Raw genomic sequence first — 19,445 nt, forward strand, 5'->3', positions numbered from 1 at the left:
AGTGCTTGGTTTGGGCCCCTTTTGCATCAATTACTGCGTCAATGTGGCATGGCATGGATGCCATCAGCCTGTGGCACTGCTGAGGTGTTATGGAAGACCAAGATGCTTCAATAGCAGCCTTCAGCTCTTCTGCATTGCTCAGTCTTATGTCTCTCATCTGTCTCTTGGCAATGCCCCATAGATTCTCTATGGTGTTCAGGTCAGGCATGTTTGCTGGCCAATCAAGCACAGTAATCCCATAGACATTGAACCAGGTTTTGGTACTTTTGGCAGTGTGGGCAGGTGCCAAAGTCCTGCTGGAAAATGAAGTCAGCATCCCCATAAAGCTCATCTGCGGAAGGAAGCATGAAGTGCTCCAAAATCTCCTGGTAGACGGCTGTGTGGACCCTGGACTTAATGAAGCACAGTGGACCAACACCAGCTGATGACATGGCTCCCCAAATCTCTTTTCTGATGAGAGCAGCTTTTGTATCTCATTTGGAAACCCAGGACCCAGAGTCTGGAGGAATAATGAGGAGGCACACAATGCTTGAAGTCCAGTGTGAAGTTTCCACAGTCTGTGTTGATTTGGGGAGTAATTTAAAGCAGATCAGTAGAAGTTTCCTTCACAGAAGAAAGCCATACTCCACATAGCACATGCCTCTTTGGGTTGTTGCCAGTTGTGCAAGACTTATTTGTCATCTTCTGTTGCTTTTTCATACATTGCCCGGCTGTGAGTGTGATGGCCAACTCCCTGCAAGGCCCTGTCCACCTGACCTAGGGAGCAAGGCCCACACTCACCAGCCCTACTGAAGAGGCTCCTCATGAAGCCAGAGGGACATCGCTTAGCTATTGCACACACAAAATGTATATACCGTAATTTTCGCTCCATAACACGCACTTTTTTGCTCCTAGAAAGTAAGGGAAAATGCCTGTGCGTGTTACGGAGCGAATGCACGGATAGGAGCCATGGCTGCCGTCAGTCAAGCAAAGCAGGAGCCGCTTGCAGGGCTTTGCACGGCTCTAGCTTTGCTTGCTTTACAGCCAGGAGGAGGGGGAGGAGCTGAGGAGGAGGGAGGGAAGGAGAGCCATGCCAGCAAAGCGGGCAGCAGCCGCTTACACGCGAGGAGGGACAGACGGGAGCCATAGCGAGCCGGAAAAAGCGCCGCGTAGCCAGCAACAGCTGCTGCAGCCTCAGCTAGCAAAGGTCCGTGCGCTCTCTAAACGGAGCAATGAGGCTGCAGAGGGACAGCAGGCACAGGAGGGCTCTGAGCCACGAGCGCAGTGAAAATCAGTAAAAAAGTTTTTTAAAAGGCTGCTGGGGACAGGAGGGCACGGGATGAGGGAGAGGGGGAAATTACAATTCTCCCAGCGTCTCAGCTGATCCGCTGAGCAGGACTTGGGTTGCAGGGGATTTGCCATTAGCTGCGTAAAGCAGCAAAGAGGGAGAGAAGGAGGAAAGCGGGAGAGGAAAGGAGCTGCTTACACTGCTGTAAGTGGCTGCTGTCCGGTTGGCTCCTTTAAAGCAACAGTGCTCTTTCCCTCCCCCCTCCCCGCTCAGCTCTCCGAAAAGCTCCTTCTCCACCCACCCCACGCGAGCTCCTTTTCCCCTTAGACCCCTCTCCTTCATCATTAGCCGCATCCTTCTCCACCCACCCCACGCGTGTTCCTTGTCCCCTTAGACCCCTCTCCTGCATTATTAGCCAATTCCTTCTCCACCCACCCCACGCGTGTTCCTTGTCCCCTTAGACCCCTCTCCTGCATTATTAGCCACATCCTTCTCCACCCACCCCACGCGTGTTCCTTGTCCCCTCTCCTGCATTATTAGCCACATCCTTCTCCACCCACCCCACGCGTGTTCCTTGTCCCCTTAGACCCCTCTCCTGCATCATTAGCCACATCCTTCTCCACCCACCCCACGCGTGTTCCTTGTCCCCTTAGACCCCTCTCCTGCATCATTAGCCACCTCCTTCTCCACCCACCCCACGCGTGTTCCTTGTCCCCTTAGACCCCTCTCCTGCATTATTAGCCACATCCTTCTGAACACACCCCACACGTGTTCCTTGTCCCCTTAGACCCCTCTCCTGCATTATTAGCCACATCCTTCTCCACCCACCCCACGCGTGTTCCTTCTCCCTTTAATACTTTTCCTTCCCTCCCCACTTAAAATGTGGTTACAAAGCACGGATCCACATGGATCCTCAGGATTTTTGCACTGGGTCACCCCAAGTTCACCATCAGATCATATAGCATATGCATGGCTACAGCCTGCACCAAAACACACACACACACTGTTTCATGGGGCTGCAATGGCACAAAAACATGGTTACAAAACATGGATCCACATGGATCCTCAGGATTTTTGCATTGGGCTACCCCAAACTCACCGTCAGATCACGTCTGTGGCCACAGCATGAACCACAAAAATCATACATCCACTGTTTCGTTTAGAATATTTTTTTCTTGTTTTCCTCCTCTAAAAACTACGTGCGTGTTATGGTCAGGTGCGTGTTATAGAGCGAAAAATACGGTATATTTAAAAACCCAAAATCCCGAACAATTGCTTTAAAATGTAAAATTCCCCCTGGATGGGCATGCAGGACCCCCAAAAAGAAGATATTTCCGGGAATTCCTGGACGTATGGCAATCCTACGTAGTGCCACATCTGCATGGCCTGAGGGTTGCTCTCTTCCAGTAGGTGAGGTGGTGGCTGTGCTGATCTCAAAACCCTGAGGTTGTCAATTTGGCACATTAGTAGCACAGTGGTCAGTTCAGAGCAGACCAAACAAGTTGCTAGGGGCAGCTGCAGAGATTCTACGGGGAGGAGAGCACAGAATCTTCCTCCTTCTCTGAGCCATCCTTCTCTTCCCTTTGTTGGCATGGATTTGTCCATTGTACAGGAACATGCCCGCATATTGCCAGTCCTCTATGTCAATTTCTCCACAAGAAGCTGTGTGTCTGTTCACCTCCCTCACTTTTAACTCTTGCAAGTCTGATTCTGGTCCCGAAAGCCGGGCCAAATCTGTAGTAGCTTCTCTGGCACCACCAGAGGATGCACCACCACCACCTTGGAGAGCTTGCACTTCTCATACATGGCATGGAACGTCTTGAAGAGACCCGAGGGGCTGTTTGTCACACTGATGCCCAGCTCATACAGGCAGATTCCCATGAAGGCATCTTCCATGTTAATGACCTTGATGGTCTTTGCTACCTGGTAGATCTTCTTGGCCAGATCCCCAGAGAACACATACCCAGGGCCTGCGCAGTAGGGCGGGTAGGTCTCATTTGGGTACACCTCCCGTGGCACATACCACTTATAGGCCTTGTTACGTACTGGCTTTGAATTCCTACAGATGTACCCTGTCATGTAGTTCTTCTTGGGTGGCAGGTGAGGCTGCAGCAGCTGGGACACCATGTAGTTCACATTGAGAAAGATGTCACTGTCGGCCTTCACCACGTAGGTGGCATTGGGGCAGAACTTGCTTATCCACTCCATGCCCATCAAAGTCTTCAGGGTAAGGTTGTTGTAGGTATCCAGGAAGTCCTGCTGAATAATGTCTCTGTGGATGGAACTCTCCTCTTCCAAAAGGGCCTGGAGAGGATATCCAAATTTTGGGTGGACACCCGTCAGAAAGAGACGAAGAATGGAAACCCCAGGCACTGAGCTCTCGTTGCCCCACGTCTGCCGGATGGCCTGCCTCGTGGCAAAATCCTGGGGCTTAGTTATCACCAGCAGGATCAAGAAAGGGCTCCCCTCCCGGCATTTCTTTGGCTCGTTGAGAAGGAACTTATAATCAGTGGAATAGACAACCTCCAAGGGATGCCGCTTGGCCACTGGTGGTGGTGGGGAAAGCATCTCGAGAGACTCCCATTCATTCTTCGCAACAAGTAGAAAAAGGAAAGCAGAGCAGGAAATGAAGAGCACCACAGTGGGCAAATTCTGCAGCTTGGTCATGAGCATCTTCCTGGCACGTTCACTTGCCGACTGTACATGGGTGGGGGAGAGATCCTGGCCAGCTCTATCCTGTTTCCAAAGGCAACCTGCAAAAGAGAAGCCCAGTGAAAGGGAGGTGAATTCTGTGCGCTCGCTCTCTCTCTCTCTCTCTCTCTCTCTCTCTCTCTCTCTCTCTGTGTGTGTGTGCGCGTACACACAAGGGGAGCTTTGGGGATCAGGCTGGGCACACAGAGAATCAGTCTGCCAGCTGTTGACACACTCAAGACCTGCTAATAATACCTGAGTGTTAAACTATAAGCCAGACCAGCTTCCTGATAAGGTAATCACCTGGGTGATGAGCCATTAAAGGAAAAGAAAGGGAAGGGGCTCTATCTGAGACAGCAAATGGGTGGGGCCCCTCTCCCAGCTAGAAAGACAAAGTCAAAGTTTGGGGGACTGTGGTGTGAACTAGAGGAAAAGCTGCAGGCTGGAAAGGCACAGAGGCAGAGCATGATGTTTGATTTCTGCTGGGATCCACAGCTGTGGCTATGGGAGAAACAATAACTCCATCATAGGCTCAGGTTGTATATATGTATGTGTCAATTAACCAAATAAAGACCACACAGTCTCCACTATGCCTCACTTCGAAAAGGAAACACAAACTCTGGGTAAAGGGCCCAGCTGGGTGTGTGCCAGGGTGTCTGGTAAGCTGAAAAGCTTGCACTGATGGAACAATTGCCATTGTGCTACATGGAATTCCTCCCTGTATTTCCCAATTAGGCCATAAAATTTGGAATGCACTGAAAGAGCAGCAGCATAAACAAAAATTCAGCAGGTGCAGGAGGCAAATTAAGCAACACAGGTAGTCTAAATCTCAACATGTTCAGAGCACTACATCTGAAACAGGAATAGCTTACACGTTGTACATGTGATGCTAAAATGGCAAACTTTATACACATTGGGTGGAATTATTTAATTACTGATAAATTATCTGTCTCCTGAGAAATCTCTATGTGGGAGAAGAAGCACAGGTAGAACTGGATATGGAACAACTGATGGGTTCAAAACTGGGAAAGGGGTACAACAAGGCTGCATATTGTCTCCCTGCTTATTTAATTTATATGCAGATTTCATCATGTGAAAGGCTGGACTGGATGAATCCCAAACTGGAATTAAGATTGCTGAAGAAATGTCAACAACCTCCTGTACTTGCCCTAATTGGCAGGCTACGTAGGCTATATTTGGCCTCGGAATACCCTTAAAGAAAAACGAAGCAACTATGAGTCCTGCCTAATAATGGGGTGAGAGTTCCATAGTTTGAAGTGAAGAAGTACTTTCTTTCATCTGTCCTAAATCTTCCAACATTCAGCTTCATTGAATGTCCACAAGTTCAAGAGTTATTAGAGGGAGAAAAGGCTTTCTGAATCTGCTTTCTCTATGCTATGCAAAATGTTCATAAACTGCTGGAAGGAGCAGGTCTACAGCTTGAGGGTACTTCTGAATTGGACCCTGTCACTCAGGAACAATCACAATTGGTAAAACTTGGAATAATAAGGAAGAAACCTTGCAAGAATTGACATCCTCACTGTGGTGATGCACCCAAGGCCTGAGAGATTTCGATTCCCCCTAGTTTTCATTTTCTGTTTGCCCTGCCAGAGCAAGAGAACAAAATTTATTTTCTTTATAGATACATGTTCCCAAAAACTTTAGTTATCAAAGGGAAACGTTGAAGCCAGCTAAGGTGCAAATCAGATTTTGCTTCATTCGTCTAATTCTCCCCAAACTTCAGGCATCATTTCCTCTGGGTTAGACAATAAAAGCACAATTTCATGTGGGAAGAAAGTGATCGTGTGGACTTTAACCTTGTATATCAACACTCCAAAACTTTACATTGTGTTTTATTGATGCTGTTAAGGGTTCGATGGAAAGAGCAAACAATAAAACAATAGCCGGGCGATGTTCCTCCGGCCTCATGAGGAGCCTCTTCAGTGGGGCTGGTGAGTGTGGGCCTCACCCCTTAGGCCAGGTGGACGGGGCCTTGCAGGGAGTGGCCTTCATACTTATGGCCGGGCAATATTCCTCTGACGTCATCAAGGCAGCCCTCTTTAGGAAAGTTTTTTATGACTGATGTTTTAATGTATTTTTAACCCTCTGTTGGAAGCCACTCAGAGTGGCTGGGGAAACCCACCCAGATGGGCAGCGTAGATATAAATAATAATAATAATAATAATAATAATAATAATAATAATAATTCACCTCTTCAGTAGGGCTAGTGAGGGCCTTGCAGGGAGAGGCCCTCACGCCTCACAACCAGGCAATGTTCCTCCAGCCTCATGAGGAGCCTCTTCAGTGGGGCTGGGTGAGTGTGGGCCTCACCCCCTAGGCCAGGTGGACAGGGCATTGCAGGGAGCCACCTTCACTCCTCATAGCGATGTTATCCGGCCTCATGAAGGCAGCCCTGTTTAGGGAAGTTTTTAAGGATGGATATTTTAATAAATTTTTAACCTTCTGTTGGAAGCCGCTCAGAGTGGCTGGGGAAACCCAGCCAGATGGGTGGGGTAGAAATAAATTATTATTATTATTATTATTATTATTATTATTATTATTATTATTATTATTATTATTATTATTATCATCAGCCTTTTCAGTAGGGCTGGTGAATGTGGGCCCCGCTCTCCTCTCCATCTCAGGACAGGAGTCCAAATAGTAATAGATCAATCAACACCACCCTTTCCCTTTTCTTTTTGGTTAATATCCCTCCTGAAGAGAAGAATTCTGATGAACTTAGAAGCTTGCTGATTACTTTCAATCCATCTTAATAAAGGAGCTTTGCTGCTGTCATTCTTTGGGTTTTATCTTGTGGGCTGCCATGGACCAATAGGTGTGCCTGTATTGCTTTCAGATTCATAGTGATTAATATGTTCCCTTCTCTGGTAACCTCGGGTTACATACGCTTCAGGTGACAGACTCCGCTAACCCAGAAATAGTACCTCAGGTTAAAAACTTTGCTTCAGGATAAGAACAGAAATCGTGCAGTGGCGGTGCAGTGGCAGCAGGAGGCCACATTAGCTAAAGTGGTGCTTCAGGTTAAGATCAGTTTCAGGTTAAGAACGGACCTCCGGAACAAATTAAGTACTTCATAGAATCATAGAGTTGGTAGAGACCACAAGGGCCATCGAGTCCAACCCCCTGCCAAGCAGGAAACACCATCAGAGCACTCCTGACATATGGTTGTCTTATGTACTTAACCTGAGGTACCACTGTATTGCTTTCAGATTCACAGTGATTCATATGTTCCCTTCTCTAGTTCTGTTATTCATGTTATTTGTTTAAAAGGTTGGTTTATTTGCAGCTCAATAAACTGGAGACTCTCCTCTTGCTTCAAGAACTTGTTAACCCTTTTGTTAAATATAGTTTTTGATAAACTACTTACAGGTCTTAATTACTCGCGAGCATTTTGCTGAGATCCTTTGCTGCCCTTGCCTTGTATTATAGTATTTTAATATTCTTTTGGAAGCCGCCCAGAGTGGCTGGGGGAGCCCAGCCAGATGGGCGGGGTATAAATAATAAATTATTATTATTATTATTATTGCCCTTCTCCAGACTTCAGTCTAGGCTCCAGTACCGATTGAGCTGACTTGCCTGTTCTGCTTCTCCACCAGAAGAAGCAACAGCTTTCTGCTGAATATGGAGAAATGGTCCAGGCACACCTGGGCTTGTTTCGGGTCTTTCCATGTCTTTTTTCTTGCAATTTTGCCAAAAAGCTCAACAAACAACTTCCCCTCAACAAAAAATTCAGCAGCTGCCCCCCCCCAAAAAAATTCAACAACTGCCCCCCCCAGCCACTTCAGCAACTTTTGTGTCCTGATTTTCACTGTTTGAAATATGGCAACCTTAGACTAGGTCTCCTCCAGAGACAGTATAAAAACACAAGGGGCTGCCATATGAGAGACAAGAGTGTTCAGCCCCCATAGCCCCCAGCTCACTCACCTGCATACATCTCCTGGTCACCTTTGGTGACCAAGCAAATGGTTAAATAAATACAAGCCTGCTCTATGAAACACCTTTGCCATCATCAATTTCAAGGAAATCTCATTCAGTGCTCCAGGTATTTGTTCTCTCCCTCCTTGAGGGCCTTTCTACCTCTCTCCCATTCTCTTCTCTCAGGTGAGCACTTACCTGCCTGAGGTGCTGTTCACTCAAAGTCACCAGCTGCCTTTGACAGAATACTCCAGCTGCATGTCAGCTGCAATTTACCTTTCCCTGGGAGGGTGTGGCACAAAAGGAAGGGACAACGCCTATGTTATCCAGCTAAATCAGAGGGGAGGGAGCAGGGACTCTGCTTCCAGGAGAGTCTTTTTTCCAGGACCACTGAGGCACCTGGAAGGACTCACCACCTGCATGCCAATCCCATGCTGAATCTCACACACACACACCAGATAAGAAGAACATGCCCCTCAGAACCCAAAGCCAAACACAAGAACAAGATGAAAGGGATACATTTATTTTATATAAATGTATTTTATATAAATGATTATTTTATATAAATTATATACATGTGCCAATGGGTGTTATCATAATGCATACCCTCCATCATTTCTCCAAATAGGGATGCCCTGTTCATTCACATAATAATAATAATAATAATAATAATAATAATAATAATAATAATACCCTGCTCTGGGTGGTTTCCAACATATAACAACAACAACATCAACAGCAGCAACAACAACAACAATAATAAACATTAAACATTAAATGGGATGCGGGTGGCACTGTGGGTTAAACCACAGAGCCTAGGACGTGCCTATCAGAAGGTCGGCAGTTCGAATCCCTGCGATGGGGTGAGCTCCCGTTGCTCGGTCCCAGCTCCTGCCATCCTAACAGTTCGAAAGCACGTCAAAGTGCAAGTAGATAAATAGGTACTGCTCCGGCGGGAAGGTAAACGGCGTTTCCATGCGCTGTTCTGGTGCGCCAGAAGCGGCTTAGTCATGCTGGGCACATGACCCGGAAGCTATACGCCGGCTCCCTTGGCCAATAAAGCAAGATGAGTGCCGCAACCCCAGAGTCGGCCACTACTGGACCTTATGGTCAGGGGTCCCTTTACCTTTAAACATTAAAAAAACTTCCCACTTCCGGGTCTCCACAACATGGCAGGCGGACTACGAATCTGACAGCTATGTCAGATTCAGCTTTGTGGAGTAAAGGGGAAGAGGTGATACGCCTCCCCGCAAAACCCCAAGAGGAGCATTGGGGTGTCCTGGGATCCTGCGGCTCACTGATGGCGCTGCAGTGAAAGGAACAAGGGGGGGGGGAGCCAAAGGCGCTGGTGAGCTAGGCACCAGCACAGCTCCACAGAAGCAAAGCCTCTGATCCAGTCACGAGTGGTTACCTTTCCAGCATACTGTGCCAATTGGAAGGTGACAAAATATTAAGGAATTAATTAATTTGCCTAATTTCGGCAAGAAAATGGGAGTGATAAAAGGAAGTCCGCTCCCATTACTGGTGCTATAGGCACAAAATATATGTGTGGATGAAATTTACTTTGGAAGAGAAGTTAACTAATGAACAATTAGGATTAAAAGACTGCCCCCAGCTTCCGTTTATGCCAAGATTTTCTAAAATAATGATCTTGACCTGAACTCTAATTGAACTTAGACATAGCACACGGTGAGATTGAACTTGACTTAAAATGGAGGTTAAACCTGAGAAGATTATAAGGTTAAGAGTGAAGCAGGATCACCTGTATAATTTTACCCTTACGGTTTCTATAAAATCAGCTATCCATATATAACTACATACCGTATAACCATATACCTTTATGATGATTTCTATATATTCTTTTTCTAAAATATAATTTTTATTAACAAACCAATTGAATCACATTAATTCCAAATTACAAAGCCAAATTTATGTTGGGGGTACCCATGCTTCGAGCTCAGAGCGGGATCCAAACATCTCTCTTGCTGCTGCTTTAATATTCACAGTTCTGTCCAAATAGTATTCACAGTTCTAACAAGAGGGAGACAAATTGAAACTGCAGAGTTTTGAAAAACTAAAAAATAAAGTGCGAGATTGGCTTCATTATTATCAGATAATGGAGGCATATAATTTGGATAAGAAAATTGGCTTCCAGGTGGAAAAATCAAAATTGGAAACAGAACTGTTAGACCCCAAAACCAAGATTTTGTCAAAGATGTATAACTTGCTGTTGAAATGGAATACTCAGGATGAAACGGTGAAATCTGCTATGATTAAATGGGCACAAGATGTTGGACATAACATAATGATGGCTGACTGGGAACAGTTATGGACCACAGGTATGAAGTTTACGGCATGTAATGCCTTAAGAGAGAATATTATGAAAATGATTTACAGGTGGTACATGACACCAGTCAAGCTTGCAAAAATCTATCATTTGCCCGATAATAAATGTTGGAAATGTAAAGAAACTGAAGGTACATTCTTTCACCTTTGGTGGACATGCCCAAAGATTAAGGCTTTCTGGGAGATGATTTATAATGAAATGAAAAAGGTATTTAAATATACCTTTCTGAAGAAACCAGAGGCCTTTCTCCTGGGCATGGTCGGCCAATTGGTGCCAAAGAAGGATAGAACTTTCTTTATGTATGCTACAACAGCAGCAAGAATACTTATTGCAAAGTATTGGAAGACACAAGATTTACCCACTCTGGAAGAATGGCAGATGAAGGTGATGGACTATATGGAACTGGCGGAAATGACTGGCAGAATCCGAGACCAGGGAGAAGAGTCGGTGGAAGAAGATTGGAAGAAATTTAAAAACTATCTACAGAAATACTGCAAAATTAATGAATGTTAGAATGATATTGGATTGAAGTTAAGTGGTTTTTAGCAGCAATGTTATAAAGGAATATGTAAAAATGGATTGTTAACAGGTGATAATCTAAAGTTATAATATATTAAGATAAAAGATTAAGATAAAATCAAAGAGGGAAAGGATTTGCTGAATTAACTAATTGAACTGGAATACAAAAAAGGGAGGTGTGAGGAGGTCAGGGAAACAAGCAAATGAAAGATAAGATATGGAAAGACTGATTTGTTTTTAACTGTTTTTACTTTGTATTTTCATTTTCTCTTTTTTTACTCTTTTTTCTTATTTTTGTAATATGTTGAAACTTTAATAAATATCTTTTTTTTTAAAAAAAACCAAATAGTATTCACAGTTCTGTCCAATCTTCTCTTTATTGTTTTTCTCATCTTCTTGTTGTTATCATATATTCCTTTCTTTGTGACCTCTGATAGTCTCCCAAGCGGGTTGAAAACAAATGTTGTTATATCCTGTGTGAATTTTCCGTTCCTCCAAGAGCCATATTCAAACAGACAGACACCATTTCAGCACTTCCGTACAAAACATTCTTAAAGTCTGCCCTTTAATCCTTGCAGGCCTGCACTCTCTCCTCTCTTAGGGGGTTCTGCCAGGTCAAACTCACAGTCCGATATAATAACAAAACCATGGTCTCCTCCCCCTCGATCGTAAATCTTGCCACCAGGCCTGCCTCCTAACGAGTCTCCTTTTATAACTGCATCATTCCAAAGGCCTTTCATTCCTTTCCAAATATTTCACAAGCCATGTCTTTGATTAGTAATTCATTTCCACACAGTTCTTAATCCTCCCGCTTATAATCAGTAATTGCAACGATTCTTCCTGGGGGGGGGGATTGTTAGGTAATCACATAAGGTAAAAAAAGAAAAGCCCCCCCATTCCGTCCCGTTCCGACATACCGACCCTTTGATGTGTCTTCTTCTTGATTTATTCCTGTTGAATCCAACCCGTTGCTCCACTTCACAGAGGTCACTTTAATTAGCAGTCTTAACTCCCGTTCTTCACTCGAAATATGTGCATTTGCTTCTCTCTAATTGTTTATTCTGAGCTGCTGCAACCAGGCCGCGTGATCAGAGACAGCGTCCGGGAGAGCCGACCCACACGGGTGCTGTGCGCCATGTGCCCTCACCGCCTTCTTTCGAACTTGGGGGTGATTTATGGCAACCGCAGGCGAGGCAGTGTTCCCCATTCCCTTGGGGTAACAAGGGAGGCTGCATACTCCCATATCAGCCGCTTAATTACCTCGTGTGAGCGGGAGAGATGGTATTGTCGGCCATCTTCCAATGCGCCCCTAGCGGCCCTCCGATGATTTCTATATATTCATGTATACGAAGGGTGTTTGAATCATGAAGGCTTCTGCAGAGTTAAGAGCGAAATGCTTAGAATTTAGAACTCCAAAATGACCTCTGCCCCATTTCTCTCCCCTTGTTCTTCTAATGCACCCAAACATAGTAGGAAGCAATAAATCTGATGTGCTGGCCATTTCCTCCATCCAGGCAAGCTCCTCAGCAGCTAAAAACAGGAAAACGCTAACCACAATGTCCCCGTTTATAACAGATGTTGTGTAGGAGGGTTATCAACACAGTAAAGGGCGAATAAGTTTCTTTTCTCCTTTCTTACTATAAATCAGGGGAAAGGTCAGGCTGATGTACCGTCTGGGGAAAGCAGAAGTTGGGAGGAATTCTTTACATGGTCAAGGGCAAGGTTTATGCATCCGCTCATTGGTTTTATTTTTGCTGCCATATGCGATTGTATACGATTATGTCATGTTTTATGATGTATGTACTCAGGTATAAAGCCTCAGGGCGCTAGAGCTATGACGCCTTTGGAAACCATTCCACTGGGTCATTATTGCTCAGCAATAAAATACCACTTTCTTTTTCTCCACTGCTGCGTCTGTCATTTCTTGGACACAATTTGAGTGGGTCACAGGTACTTTAAAAATCCTTGCTACAAGAGTACTTTAAATTTTCCCTTCTGGGGAAAAAGACTGGACTGACTCTCTGGAAACTATCTCACTTCTGTGAAAGAGTTTCAGAATTTATTTGACTGTTGAAGACGTTCAACTTAATGGAATTACAATTATGTACTTGCTTTATTGAAAGACACCAGCTGGTTAAAAATCAAGACTAAAAGAAGAGGACTAGCCATTGCTAATATTGGACTAAATTAGACCCAGAATAGACTCAAAATAAAAGTTACAATTGAAGCAAAGACCTCTAGCTAATTTGCTTTGCAATAAAGAGTTGCCCCATTGTATCAGGAAAAATTCTGTCCTTAAGGTACCAGGAAAGCACTTCTCAGAATTTGGAACCGATTCCTCTGAGTCAACTTTACTGTCCAATAAAGACAATAAATCCTCACTCTTTCCTCATGGCAGGGTTGAGTTAGATGTGTGTGCAAAATACGACAAAGGGGTAAATAAGCCCACCCATTTATTCCCCATCCCCAGTAGATTTTATTAAAGCTTAAAAGAACATGTACAAATGTTAATATCAACTAGAAAATAACTTTCCACAATGCAAAAAAGCATGAAAAACTCTAATCTAAATTAAAACAAAAAACAAAGGAAGAAGAAAGAAAAAGAGAGAGAGAGTGAAGGGGGGAGATTCTGATTCTACTGGCGGTTCCCTTGCTGCGAGAAGCCAAGTTACAGGGAACCAGGCAGAGGGCCTTCTCGGTAGTGGCACCCGCCCTATGGAACGCCCTCCCACCAGGTGTCAAAGAGAAAAATAACTGCCAAACTTTCAGAAGACATCTGAAGGCAGCCCTGTTTAGGGAAGCTTTTAATGTTTAATAGGTTATTGTATTTTAGTGTTTTGTTGGAAGCCGCCCAGAGTGGCTGGAGAAACCCAGCCAGATGGGCGGGTATAAATAATAAATTGTTGTTGTTGTTGTTGTTGTTGTTGTTGTTGTTGTTGTTGTTATTATTATTATTATTATTATTATTATTATTATTATTATTATTATTATTATTCGTCTGTCAGCTATATAAAAAAAATATTCAAAACATGCGCTCCAAGGTAACCCCCAACTATTCCACTTATAAAACAATATTTTATTCAGTCCACAAACCCAGATATCAAAAAGTCAAGCGAACCAACTTCCGGCTAGAATAAGTTCCTTATAATGGGGAACTTTACTTCATAAGCTATCCAATCTTAAGGAAATCAGCCCTGAGTGCTCACTGGAAGGACAGATCCTGAAGCTGAGACTCCAATACTTTGGCCACCTCAGGAGAAGAGAAGACTCCCTGGAAAAGACCCTGATGTTGGGAAAGATTGATGGCACAAGGAGAAGGGGACGACAGAAGATGAAATGGTTAGACAGTGTTCTCGAAGCTACCAGCATGAGTTTGACCAAACTGCGGGAGGCAGTGGAAGACAGGAGTGCCTGGCGTGCTCTGGTCCATGGGGTCACGAAGAGTCGGACACGACTAAACAACAAATTACTTCATAAGAAGTTTGTTGTGAACCAAATCCCTCCCCCCTCATTTAGGGCTTATTCTGGCTTGAAATCCACTGGGGCTCATCCATCACACACCCCAGGCCTACTCTGCATACCTTTCTCAATTATTTTTTGAATCCGTATTTGTCTGCAAAACACTGCAGCATTCTTAGAGACCTTTGGAGGGTATTCCTCTAAGTGCTCTGGCACTTCAGAGGTCACTTGGTATAAATGGGTTGGATGAGGATTCAGCTGGAACCAATCCAACCTTGAAGCAGACTAAAAATCAATTTGCCACCACTTTCCCAAAAAATGTAGGCATTCAAGACAAACTGAAGTGAGTTGATGGAGGGCATTTTCCTTAAGGGGGAAAGAGGCGAGAAGAGCAGTCCAGCTTCTGGTGCCATAGCAACACCTAGTGGCAAAATCAGGCATTTTGAGTACCTTGACACTTTTGCCTTTTCTTTTACTGGAAAAAGGGAAGGGGTAATGCTGACTAGAGGGACGTGAGTGGCGCTGTGGGTTAAACCACAGAGCATAGGACTTGCCGATCAGAAGGTCGGCAGTTCGAATCCCCGCAACGGGGTGAGCTCCCGTTGCTCAGTCCCTGCTCCTGCCAACCTAACAGTTTGAAAGCACGTCAAAGTGCAAGTAGGTAAAAGTGCAGGAAGGTACAGTGGTGCCTCGCAAGACGAAATTAATTCGTTCCGCAAGTTTTTTCTTCTTGCGAGTTTTTCGTCTTGCGATGCACGGTTTCCCATAGGAATGCATTGAAAATCAATTAATGCGTTCCTAGGGAAACCGACTTCAGACCAGGTCCAGGGACAGTCTGTCCCCCGACCTCTTCTGAAGGCTGGGGGGGGGGGCAAGGGCTTTTCTTCCCACCCCCAGCATTTTAAAAAACCCCGGGACAGCGGAGGGCTTCTCCGCTGTCCGGGGCGATCTTAAAATGCTGGCGGGCGGCATTTTAAAATCGCCCCGGGACAGCGGAGGACTTCTCCGCTGTCCGGGGCGATTTAAAAGCCCCTGGGTAGGCAGGCAGGGGGGAGAAAGACTTTTGCCCCCCGCCAGCCTTCAGAAGAGGTCCTGGACCTCTTCTGAAGGCTGGCGGGGGCGAAAGTCTTTCTCCCCCCCGCCTGCCTTCAAAAGCTGTCCGGCCAAGGCTTCGCGGACCTCTCCGCAAGCAGCGGCAGCGCTGCCGCTGCTGGCGGAGAGTTGCCGGCATGCCGAAGCCTGCGCGCGCTGACATCAGCGCGCCCAGGCTTCGCGGACCTCTCCGCCAGCAGCGGCAGCGCTGCCGCTGCTGGCGGACAGTTGCCGGCATGCCGAAGCCTACGCGCGCTGACATCAGCGCGCCCAGGCTTCACGGATCTCTCCTGCCTTCAAAAGCCGTCCGGGATAGCGGGAAGCGCTTCCCTGCTATCCCGGACTGCTTTTAAAATGCTGGCGCTGGGGAGCAAAGCCTTTCGGCCCCCGCCAGCCTTCTTGGACCTCTTCTGAAGGCCGGAGGGGGGGGAAAGGCTTTGCTCCCCACCGCTAGCATTTAAAAGAGGTCCCCGGAGATTTCCCTATGGGCTTTCGTCTTGCGAAGCAAGCCCATAGGGAAATTCGTTTTGCGAAGCGCCTCCAAAACGGAAAACCCTTTCGTCTAGCGGGTTTTCCGTCTTGCGAGGCGTTCGTCTTGCGGGGTACCACTGTAAATGTGCAGGAAGGTAAATGGCGTTTCCGTGTGCTGCTCTGGTTTGCCAGAAGTAGCTTAGTCATGCTGGCCACATGACCCAGAAGCTGTACGCCGGCTCCCTCGACCAATAAAGCGAGATGAGCGCCGCAACCCCAACCCCAGAGTCGGTCACGACTGGACCTAATGGTCAGGGGTCACCTTTACCTTTTAATGCTGACTAGAGCTGGTGCAAATGCAAGCTAAGGGGTTTAGTTGAAGTCAAACCAAAAAAAAGCAGCTTTTTGGCAGTATTCCCTTCACAATGGCCGAAAATATAGTAAATATAATTTCGATTTTAAAAAATACATTGCACACAGCTCAACAGCAGTATTCCATCGTGTTTATAAAGAAACAGGTGGAACAGAAAATCTAACATTTCAGTGGAGAACCTGTGGCCCTCCAGGTGTTGAATAATTGCATGTGTGACTCTTGACTCTGTAACCTCCTCCCCCAAATCTAAAGAAATGGCTTGGGTCAGAGAAACCTCTTCTAAGGATCAACAAAATTCACGAATAGGGTGGCCTGTGGTGGTAACGGCTAGGGTGGAATAGCTGAAAAACAGGTGAGAGCACGTGTACTTCTCTTCCATGATTGCCAATGTTTCTTTTCCTCAAGGAGCTTTCGAGTCTGTCACAATGTGCGAGAAGCTTCGTGCAACATCTTCAGCGGCAAATAATGATGCTAAACAGGGAATCCAGAAAATGTTTCCATCTTCCTCTGTTTAGGTTGCTGAGTTGCAGCACTTCAAACAAAAGAGCAGTGACAGATATGCTCATGGATGTCCACATGGGTATTTCAAGGAGAAGCTATGCTACAGCCATCTTTGGGACGTTGCAGGAACAGTTGAGGCAGGCACCTTCTCTGGGATACAGACAACAGAAGGCATTTGCCTGGCTGATGGTTCCTATCAGGTCTAGAAAAGGAACGTGCGTTGCGCTGTGGTCTAAACCACTGGGCCTCTTGGGCTTGCCAGTCAGAAAGTTGGCAGTTTGAATGCACATGAAGGGGTGAGCTGCTGTTGTTCTGTTCTACTGAAGAGGCTCCTCATGAGGCCAGAGGAACATCGCCCGGCTGTGAGGCATGAAGGCTGCTCCCCACAAGGCCCTTTCCACCTGGCCTAGGGGGTGAGGCCCAAACTCACCCAGCCCTATAAAAGAGGCTCCTCATGGGGCCAGAGGAACATCGCTGTTATGTACTGGGTTTAACGCTTTTGATGTTACAAGGCGCATTCTAACCAATCGTATAAGCATTGGTAGACGAACGTTCTAATGGCAAGTAAGCGCATGCACTTTCAACTGTCAATGGTCAGTTCATGTTGGAGCTTTTATTGTGTAGTCCTGTGAATTTGGGTTTTGTTTTCCTATGAGTCAGCCATTGTCACTGACAATGTTGAATAAACTTAGTTGAGGAACTTATACTGCCTTGGGCTTCTGACTTTTTCCGAACATTTAACATTGGCGACGAAGGTGGGATACATGAGCTTCCACCGGCTACCAGAGGCCGAAGACCGCACTGCAGCACCGCCCCCTGCCGCCTCGCAGTAAGCGTGACCTCACCGCCACACTGGACTCAGCAAATAGTCCCAGAAATGAGACTGCTCCTGCCGCGTCTTTGCAACCACCCACAATTGCACAAGCAACTGCTCCAGGTCCGAGGATGGCCATCAGACATATTCGGCCAGCACCGGACTTCAATATGAGCCATCCTGCAGAATGGCCGCAGTGGCTCCGACGAATAAGGAGCTACGTCCGACTACAAGGCTTCACTAGGGAGGCAGACAAGGTGGATGTGCTACTGACAGTGCTGGGAAGTTCCGCTTTCACTCTACCAGAAGGTCTGATGGCATCCAGGGACATAGAGGCATGCACTTTTGATGAGCTGACACAGGCTATGACAAGACACCTCGTGCCTCAGCCAACTAAGAACCACCACTGCTATGACTTTTGCACAGAGAACAACAAGTGCAAGAGTCAGCGAGTGAATACATCACAGCACTCTGGGCGATTGCGATGTATTGCCAATTCGCTGACATCGAGGAAGGATTTCTTGAAAGGTTCATCAGTGGCATGCGAGACAGCCGTCTCCGCCGCAAGCTGCAGGCAAAAGATGACATCACGATGATGGAAGCAATGAATATGGCCACGGCCTTAGAGAAGGATAATGCTCATGAGGTGGGCCACAGCCCACGTACCGAAAGAAGAACTTACCACATCCAGCAAGACCGGTCGTCTTCCATAGATTCCCACAATGAGGATGTCCACCGAGCTTTGGACCGATCTGACCAACACTACCGTTCCCAAGCTACGAGCGCATCGTCGAACCAGTGATCATCTGACGCACCTTGAGGGACCTGTGCCAGCTGCGGAGAAAACCATGAGCGTCAGACATGCAGGTTTCGGGACGCCACATGTCGCTGCTGTGGGAAGACTGGGCACATTGGTCGAGTCTGCCGCTCCAAGACCTCCGGAGCAGAACCCCAGCAACGTGTCCACGAGGCCTACATAGAGCAGGAGTTTCAGTCCACCTCTCCAGCCAGGGTACTTCAACTTCCGTCTCCGGGGTCCAATAAGCTTAGGGTACAACTCAAGATAAAGGGAACGCCGTGCGCTATGGAGTTGGATACCGGCTCATCCTACTCCATAATATCTGCTAAGATTCTGAAAGAGCTTTGCCCTAACAGCGGTTCTCCTCTCCGCCTGGCTCCCGTAGTGCTACGGGACTTCCAGAGAAAAAGAATCTAGCTAAAGGGGATGGGTACCTTCAAGGTCCAGTTTAAGAAGTACACCAAGAATTTGAACCTCGTCATAACTGAAGGCCCATTCACTAGCCTTCTAGGCCTAGCATGGTTCAGGCTGTTAGGCTTAGGTGTTTCAGGGCTTAATCAGATTTCCCCAGGGGCAGATTTCGAATCGATCTGCCAGGAATTTCCATCAGTCTTCATTGGAACCCTGGGCCTGTACAACGGACCCCCGATTTCCCTACGGCTCAACCCCACGGTGCAACCCATTCGGGTTAAAGCCCATAGAGTCCCGTTTGCGCTTAAACCCAGGATTGATGAGGAGCTTGATCGCTTAGTCGCCCAAGGAGTCTTAGAGCCGGTAGTTTTGGGGACCTGGGAAACCCCAATTGTCACACCGGTTAAGCCGGACGGCTCAGTCCGTATCTGTGGCGAATACAAATGCACCCTGAACCGGGCCTTACAGGACCATGTGTACCCAGTTCCGGTGGTGAGCCACGTGTTAGCAACCCTGGCTGGAGCCAAGATCTTCAGGAAGCTGAATTTAGCGCAAGCTTATCAGCAGCTAACCATTGAAGAGGTCACCGCAGATGCCCAAACAATCGTGACTCATAGGGGTGCTTCCAGGGTCAAACGCCTACAGTTAGCGTGGCCCCAGGGTTATTTCAGAGTCTAATGGACCGTCTCCTTAAAGGCATCCCCGGAGTCACACCGTTTTTCAATGATGTGCTGATCACCACATCGTTGAGAGAGGACTTTGCCG

At 46.6% G+C, this 19,445-nt stretch overlaps 1 pseudogene across 2 annotated transcripts; it reads right to left on the reverse strand.

Moving 5' to 3' along the window:
* Positions 1-2,516: 2,516 nt before the first annotated feature.
* LOC308576850 (beta-1,3-galactosyltransferase 2 pseudogene) lies at positions 2,517-8,607 on the reverse strand (annotated as a pseudogene). 2 transcript variants are annotated; one of them, XR_014013449.1, is made up of 2 exons: positions 8,093-8,607; positions 2,517-4,020 (listed from the first exon to the last, which is right to left on the reverse strand). The product of XR_014013449.1 is annotated as a beta-1,3-galactosyltransferase 2 pseudogene (transcript). The 2 variants fall into 2 exon arrangements; XR_014013450.1 differs by lacking the exon at positions 8,093-8,607 and adding an exon at positions 6,717-7,086.
* Between the last annotated feature and the right edge of the window lie 10,838 nt (positions 8,608-19,445).

Source organism: Podarcis bocagei (assembly GCF_964188305.1).
Source record: "Podarcis bocagei genome assembly, chromosome: 17".
NCBI lineage: Eukaryota > Metazoa > Chordata > Lepidosauria > Squamata > Lacertidae > Podarcis > Podarcis bocagei.